Genomic DNA, 8,264 nt, shown 5'->3' with positions numbered 1-8,264 from the left:
TCAAAGATAAATCCCAGATTTCTCTACCTACCATTGAGAGTTTTTTTTTCTTAACCTCAACTTACTTATTTTGCCTTGTTTGCTATTTTAATCTTTATAACATAAACCATAAGTTAGCCAACCTAGTCATCTTGCAATTCTTCTGTTGCCCTTCATTTACTCATACTCTTGCACATTGCTTCTGCTTTCCTTCAGCCAGCCAAACTCGTCTCTTCCCCTCTAGATTTTAAGAGTCTCATGGTTCTTTAATGCCATCTCTCCATAAAAAAATCACATCAGTTTCTATTAATCTTTCCCTCTCTGAACTTTTGTAGCAAACCATCCCCACCAGCAAACTTTACCCAATTCCAGTCTTTGGATGCTGTCTGTTGGTTTCAGGACTCATGTTATTCTTCTCTTTCTATTATGTTTATATGCTTAATTACATCTGATATTTTTCTAATTCAGTTTTATGGTTATTAAAGTTAGAAGACAATTTATATATAATTTTTCATGGTGTTACATTTTTATTTGTTGTCATCTTACCATTTCATATTTGTGAGCTTGGTTCCCCCAATAAGACAACAAGTTCTACAAGGCTTCAGTCTTGTATTCCTTTTGGGACTCAATAACACATCATACATTCTTTTCTAGGACACACTCAACAGTGATTTGATTGAAGACACCATATACTCATAATGGCTACTCCCTACTTGGCTCTATACTGGTTATTGTGAAGAAATATGAAGACAAGGAAGGAACATTCCATCAAACAACTTGTTGGGAATAGATTGTTCTTCCTAAGATGTTATTCTCTTATCAGAAAACGAGATCAAATTATTCTTCAAGGTGTTTAAGGATACAAGAGTTTGTTTAGTTCATTTTTTTAAAATCAAATGTGTATCTCTATCTAGTTATGATGTCAAATCAATAGTAATCTTGAAAGAAAAATTTAATTGCAGCTTCTATAAGGTCAAATGTCTGTGTCCTGGGACATCTTGTCAACACCTCATAGAAATCCTTTTCATTAGAAATATATATATATATATATGGGGAGAGAGAGAGAGAGAGAGAGAGAGAGGTTCTGAAAACCCTTAGCACAATTCTAAGAACTGATTTAGCAAAGCCCATGTAAGTTGGCCATCTTATCTTGAATGTTTAGGTCAGTATAATATTTATTTCAAACTAGCAGTTAACAGTAATTTCTTGTTTTTCTTAAGAGGTTTATTTTCCAGATACATTATAAGCTCAAGAAAACAGACTCAACAATATAATTATGTCACAAAAACTTAATTGCACATAATGCTTTGAAGTAGGTTTGAATCAAGTTCTCAAACACTTTGGTATTTGATTTTCAGGGACGTTAATTAGAAACAATAGAAATTATTGCTTTAAAATGGACAAGTCCTTGGTTAAAATTCTGCATTTGGGGCATTTGTTTTTGTTAAGATGGTCCCCAAACCAATTAATGGTACTGATATATTACTAGTTTACAAGACTTCATTTACTCTACCTCTGATGTGGTGGGAGATTACAGATACTCATTACTATAATATGTCACTGGATAGTTTCAATCTTTCACTGATAAGCAGAGAAATCAACAGGTTTATTATTTCTCTGTCAGTTTTCTGTTATAACCTAAAATGTACAGTAATTTGCAGTAACCGTAGACACGGTTCCACAGTATATGTGATTATGATTGGTAAGCTGTAGAGCATTAAGTTTAGAGTTAGCTTATTCTGATAAGTCAATATTAGACTGTACAGTAACTCTGCATTAACTATAGAAAGGTTGTAAGTTAATGCTTATTTAAAAACCCAAATCATTCAATTTATAAGAGAAACTGTTGCAAATGTATAAAACAGCAGATACACAAGGAGCACACTAAACATACTTTATTAGAACAAAAAAGTAGCCGTAACAAGATGCCGCAAGTAGAAACATACATAAGCAGTTAAAGGATTAGTGTTCTATAAAATAAAGGTTTTCTTTTTTGTAGCCTTGGCAATAGCCAAAGGGATGTAAAATAACATTCTGTAGCAGCAGGTAACAAAACTATGGAATACTCACCAGTGGTACGGAGCACATTAACAAAAAGACACAAGAATGAATTCAGCTACTTTAGTGCAAAATGTCTAGAACAGAACTGTATATTCAGTTTAGTTACTAAGAAGCAAACACTAGAATTTAATAACTTCCAGAAGAGCTCACTCAAGTAATAGTACACATTATTTTAAGTGATAAAAAGGTGCTAAGTAAAGTTATTTACAGATATAATCATTGTACAGTACCTTTTAAATCTGCAATTTAGGTTTCAGGTTTTCCATTAAGAATTAACTGCACCAAAATTCTATATATTATACTTAAGCAATTCAGCTATGAGCATTTACAAAAAAAGAGATAAATGCTGCCATCTGAATTATTAATTACAGTTCAACAATAATATCAACCTCAGCAACTACTGTAGTTACTATTATCTGACTTGTTTGGGCATCTTCTAATCTTATATACTTCATGGTTCACAAAATCATCCTGGGCATAGGAAAAGATCCAACTGTTATGTGACAAAAATTAGACTGCACATCAACTTTGAAAAATAATCACATGCAAGACTACATTGCAGCAGTTATTTCAAATACCTGTTTTAAGTTAAAGCACTCATTTAAAAAATTAATACCTAGGGCCTTTCAATAAAATTCTACTACTAACATTGTAAGTCTGAAATTTATGAGTGACTTAGAAAATCTGTATTACCTAACAGTACCTTTTGCAGAAGAGAAAAGGAGCCTGAATATAAACTATGTCAACACATAAGTGAACTGCACTATGCCCTTGTGGACAGAAAATTGCATTTTTTTTTTCTAAAAGGAAAACATTCTTTTTTTTTTTTTTGACTTCCAAAGCTTGATTTATAGTAACTACAAACATCATTACTTTTGGAAGTTCATAGAAAAACTCTCAGAAAAAATAATTTCAAACATTAGTCACGCTGTTGAAATACTCATCCAATATTAATGATTTGTTCTTCAGTAAGATACAGAATTCTTCATAGCAAATGCCCCAGAGTTGTCTCACTCAAATACTACAGCTGTTAAAAACCAAACTGTTAGATAAATCAGCGAAATGTTCTTGCAGTCTTACTGAACACCTGTAGCTCTATCTTCTGTTGTTCCAATAGGCACCATGTTCTTCTGAATAAGTAACAGCAGGTCGCATTTGACAGATGCTAACACTATGCTAACATACTGTATGAAAAAACTTAGCACTGCTATGTGTGCTTTCTATAGGTGTACCGTCTGATGCACATGAAAGCGGACCTAGTGAACACCCTTTGGGAAAGGAGAGTTTACTTTGCCTTGAGTGGTTCTCATTCTAACCAGCGAACTCTAACTTTTTCTTTATAACGATACTCTTTTAAAAAGTCCTGTAACATTGAGGGTAAAGGGAGCCCATCAATTCCATCATACTTAGTGCACCTGCCGATTACCGCACCATGGATATACTTCAGGCTAAAAGTCCCATTGAGATATAGTAAGCAATGGTTCAAAAAACATGCACGAACTGGGATCTTTATAGTGTTCTAAAAGTCCTGTTACAGTGGAGGAGTGAAGTACACACGAATCATGGGCATCAGAACTAAAGTTGTGATTTCACTGCTCAATTTGGGTATGCGGGGATCCGTTGCCACCGCTAAGCTCAGAGAAGAGGTAGTCCTCTTGCGCAGAGTCCCTGGCAAAAACGTGCTTTCAGGCCTCAGGTTTCACTTCAAGAAGGCCTTCTGCTTCATAACGGCCCATCACTCCCCAATAGTAGGGATTCCCCGTAATTTGAAGCAAATCAGGCACAAGACAGTGTATGTAATCAATCTGTGTGCGGACTTTCCAAGTTCCTTGTCTGCTAACACGAGCGTGGCTGTCTCCAGATACTTAACGGTTCTTCTGCTTCCGTGACTGCAAACACAGGTTGGTTGTATCCTCTTCCGAGTTACAATTAGCTTGTGGAATTGCAGAACTATCCCCAGTTATTTCAGTCATTCCAGGAGCTAACTTTGGTCCCAGTTTACATGATGGATTATTTGCCTGTGCGGTAGCTTCAAATGTATGTATTTGTGCATTGCGAGAGGATCAACTTCTTCTTCAGTATTAAGCCGCCTTCTCTCTCTAAGCCTATCTTCATCTTCTAGAAACCAAAGATGCATCAAATGTATCAAAAAATGTTGAATATAGGAACTGTATGCTGTTTAATCAAATTCCATTTTGGGGCTAAATCTGAGTCAACAGGAAAGGGGCATTTCTCAAGCATTAATTCAGAAAGATGATTTTTTTTTTCTTTTTTTGAGACAGAATTTCGCTCTTGTTGGCCAGGCTGCAGTGCAATGGCCCGATCTCGGCCCACTGCAACCTCCGCCTTGTGGGTTTAAGCGTTTTTCCTGCCTCAGCCTCCCGAGTAGCTGGTATTACAGGCATGTGCCACCACGCCCTGCTAATTTTTCTATTTTTAATAGAGACAGGGGTTTCACCATAGAAACGGGGTTTCACAATGTTGACCAGGCTGGTCTCGATCTCCTAACCTCAAGTGATCCACCCACTGCAAGTGATCAAGCCTGGGATTACAGGCATGAGCCACCACGCCTGGCCTGAATTTTTCTTTTTATTGGAAAGGAAAGGCTTTGAGTGCTTGCCGTAAGCTCTCATGGGAAAACTCAAGCCCACAGTATCCTGCAACCTCTGTCTCAGAGGGCGACTTCCTACAGTTCTGCTGGAAGTACCGTCCATGTCGTGTACAGAACTTATGCCATAGTGCCTCTTTCTACTTTGAAGTCCACTTCGAGTTCCACCAAACATTTTTTTTTTAATTAATTTTTTTATTATTATACTTTAAGTTCTAGGGTACCTGTGCATAACGTGCAGGTTTGTTACATATGTATACTTGTGCCATGTTGGTGTGCTGCACTCATCAACTCGTCAGCACCCATCAACTTGCCATTTACATCAGGTATAACTCCCAATGCAATCACTTCCTCTTCCCCCTTCCCCATAATAGGTCCCGGTGTGTGATGTTCCGCTTCCCGAGTCCAAGTGATCTGATTGTTCAGTTCCCACCTATGAGTGAGAACATGCGGTGTTTGGTTTTCTGTTCTTGCCATAGTTTGCTGAGAATGATGGTTTCCAGCTGCATCCATGTCCCTACAAAAGACATGAACTCATCTTTTTTTATGGCTGCATAGTATTCCATGGTGTATATGTGCCACATATTCTTTTTTTTTATTTTTCTAAAATTATATATATATGTATTTTTAAAATTATTATTATACTTTAAGTTCTAGGGTACATGTGCATAATGTGCAGGTTTATTACATATGTATACTTGTGCCACGTTGGTGTGCTGCACCCATCAACTCGTCAGCACCCATCAACTCGTCATTTACATCAGGTATAACTCCCAATGCAATCCCTTCCCCAACCCCCTCCCCATAATAGGCCCCGGTGTGTGATGTTCCCCTTCCCGAGTCCAAGTGATCTCATTGTTCAGTTCCCACCTGTGAGTGAGAACATGCGGTGTTTGGTTTTCTGTTCTTGTGATAGTTTGCTGAGAATGATGGTTTCCAGCTGCATCCATGTCCCTACAAAGGACACAAACTCATCCTTTTTTATGGTTGCATAGTATTCCATGATGTATATGTGCCATATTTTCTTAATCCAGTCTGTCACTGATGGATATTTGGGTTGATTCCAAGTCTTTGCTATTGTGAATAGTGCCGCAATAAACATACGTGTGCATGTGTCTTTATAGCAGCATGATTTATAATCCTTTGGGTATATACCCAGTAATGGGATGGCTGGGTCACATGGTACTTCTAGTTCTAGATCCTTGAGGAATCGCCATACTGTTTTCCATAATGGTGAACTAGTTTCCAATGAACTCTGGGCCTTTGTAGAACAGGAACGTTTTTTCTTTCCAGCCCATGGAGGATGTCCAGAGTAGGAATCTCTTCGGGCAAGCCTTTTTCCTGGGGTAACACCAGACTCATTATCCTTTTTAAGGCTGATTTCAACAGTTTGAGGGATTTCGGTGGCACAATTTTGATTTCTCCTTGAAGAATTCTTTGAAGGGCTTAATCCCAGTTGTAAGGCAACGTTTTCTCTTAAGGGACTGCTTTGTTGCTGAGGAGTTGAGTCCCTATGCTGATGTTTTTCTCTTTGACAGACAAACATCTGTTGGAGTTCATGTCCACATTTTCACTACGGCTTCCTCCCTCATGACCGAAGAGATTCTGACACCTGTATGTGAAATTATTCCACATTTTTCCCACTTTATCCATCTATTATAAAGTCATTCGGGGCTCGCAGGCAGCCTCATCCAGGGCACCTGCGGCCAGGCAGGGCTGGTCCGGATGGCGCAGTTACCAGCAGAGCGAGTCCGCTAACCCTCTGGTGCTTCCCGTCCCCTCCGACTGCCCAGCAAACACAGCTTCACCAGCCTCACCAGCCTCACTTCCTCTGGACGGAGCCCGGGGACTCCACCTCCGCCAAATGCTCCCACCAGTCCCCACCCCGTTCCCCGACCGCCTCCAGCTCTTCCCTGGCTTCCCCTTTCCCTCCCCTGCTAACAGTTATTTCTGCAAACCAACTGGAAGGACAGTTTATCAGACCACGTCTCCTCTCCTCCCAACTTGTACCAGATTACAGATTATCTGCTGAATGGAAAATTATCTTTTATGCTCCCCAGGGGAGTCGTTTTGGATAAAAAACCCTAAATTAGTTAATAAAGCAAAGTTTGATTTGGCAATTTCACCAAAGACTAACAACATTTACATGTGTAACTATTCAAACAAGGGAATGTTTAGATTGTTTCTATTTATTTATTAGTCTTTTAACGCTGATTTTGCCAAAAGTCAAAGATAGCTATTCACAGGTTTCATGGGCTGTTTTCCCTAAGTCAACATTCTGGGGCTTTGCCGCTGGAGAGCAACAGTGGTTGCAATGCAGAACGCCTTTGAGAACTGAGCATTTAGACAGCATCACTAAGTCATAACGTCTGCCTATAGCATTTATTTTTCTGAACATGCTAATAAAGGAACAAGATGCAAAAGTTTTGATTAACTGCAAATGGCATCCAAATTTTGGAAAAATTGGAAAATGCACTTACCAAAGGAAGTTCTGTTTTGAAGATGATTTCCTTCAGTTAATGCAAGATGAGCTATTTATGTTGTAGAAATTTTGAAAGAAATATACTAGAATTTAAGAGATTAGAAAAAGGATTCTCCCCCAGTGAATTGAACTAAATTATGTTGGCATTATGAGAATTAGGTCTCAAGGACTGAGTTTTAAAAACTTTTTTTAAAGTGACTATAGATGATTTCAATGGCTCCCCAAGCTGGACTTGCCTCCTGTCGGTTAATCATCTGACTCCTACTTAACAATTTCCACAAACCTCAGATGCTTTGGATCTGTAACAACTGTGATACATTAACATCGTAATGATTACATTCATGTGTGTCCCAAAATACTTTCTGTGCCACTGTAGATTACTCAAGATTAGAGGTGCTGGAAAGAATAAATACAGTAACAACACCTTTTATTAATTTCATTAAAAGGTAAAATAAAACTGATGTGCATGGTGTGCATGCGTGTGTGTGTGTGTGTGTGTGTGTGTGTGTCTATTTCCTATGAAGCCTTTTATTTGTAATTTTATTTAGAAGCTGTGGCTAGATTTTGTACTATGGTCATGGAAATTTAGTTTACTTGAAATTTCAAAAAATTGTTTTTCCTAAGGTCAACAAGTTTCTTTTGTGTAGCAGGAATACATTTTGTTTAGGTGTAGTGTTTAAATCTTACATTCTCATTATTTTTATGACTTTTGGATAACTCTGGTTGTAACTTTGCTAATAGGTTGGATATAGAATGTTGCTGCCATCCAAGGATATCATAATCTATTATTTATCAATTAATTTATATATTAAACAAACATAAATTGGATACTCACTATATAAGAGGCACTTTAATAGGTACCAGGGAAGAGAAATGTAATATGTGACCTCTGCCCTCAACCTAGTGAAGAAGACCCACATCTCCACAACAGGCTAATGCATAGTGAGAAATGTACAATGTGTTATGATAGCACAAAGGAGGGAATATCTAAATTCTCTAGGTGGGGTATTTGGGGGAGGAGGGACTTTTCAACACAGCAAACATTTGTGAAAATGTCCATAGTTTGGAAGAGTGGGTGGATTGAAAATGCAGTTAATCTCATCATATGGCAGCTGTGGACTGTAATGAAAACAA

General features: G+C 37.9%; 1 pseudogene; it reads right to left on the bottom strand.

Moving 5' to 3' along the window:
- Positions 1–3,325: 3,325 nt before the first annotated feature.
- On the bottom strand, positions 3,326–6,301 carry LOC112623616 (annotated as a pseudogene).
- Between the last annotated feature and the right edge of the window lie 1,963 nt (positions 6,302–8,264).

The sequence above is a fragment of the Theropithecus gelada genome, chromosome 4 (genome assembly GCF_003255815.1).
Source record: "Theropithecus gelada isolate Dixy chromosome 4, Tgel_1.0, whole genome shotgun sequence".
Taxonomy (NCBI): Eukaryota; Metazoa; Chordata; class Mammalia; order Primates; family Cercopithecidae; genus Theropithecus; species Theropithecus gelada.
This window is presented reverse-complemented; position numbering and strand designations above follow the sequence as displayed.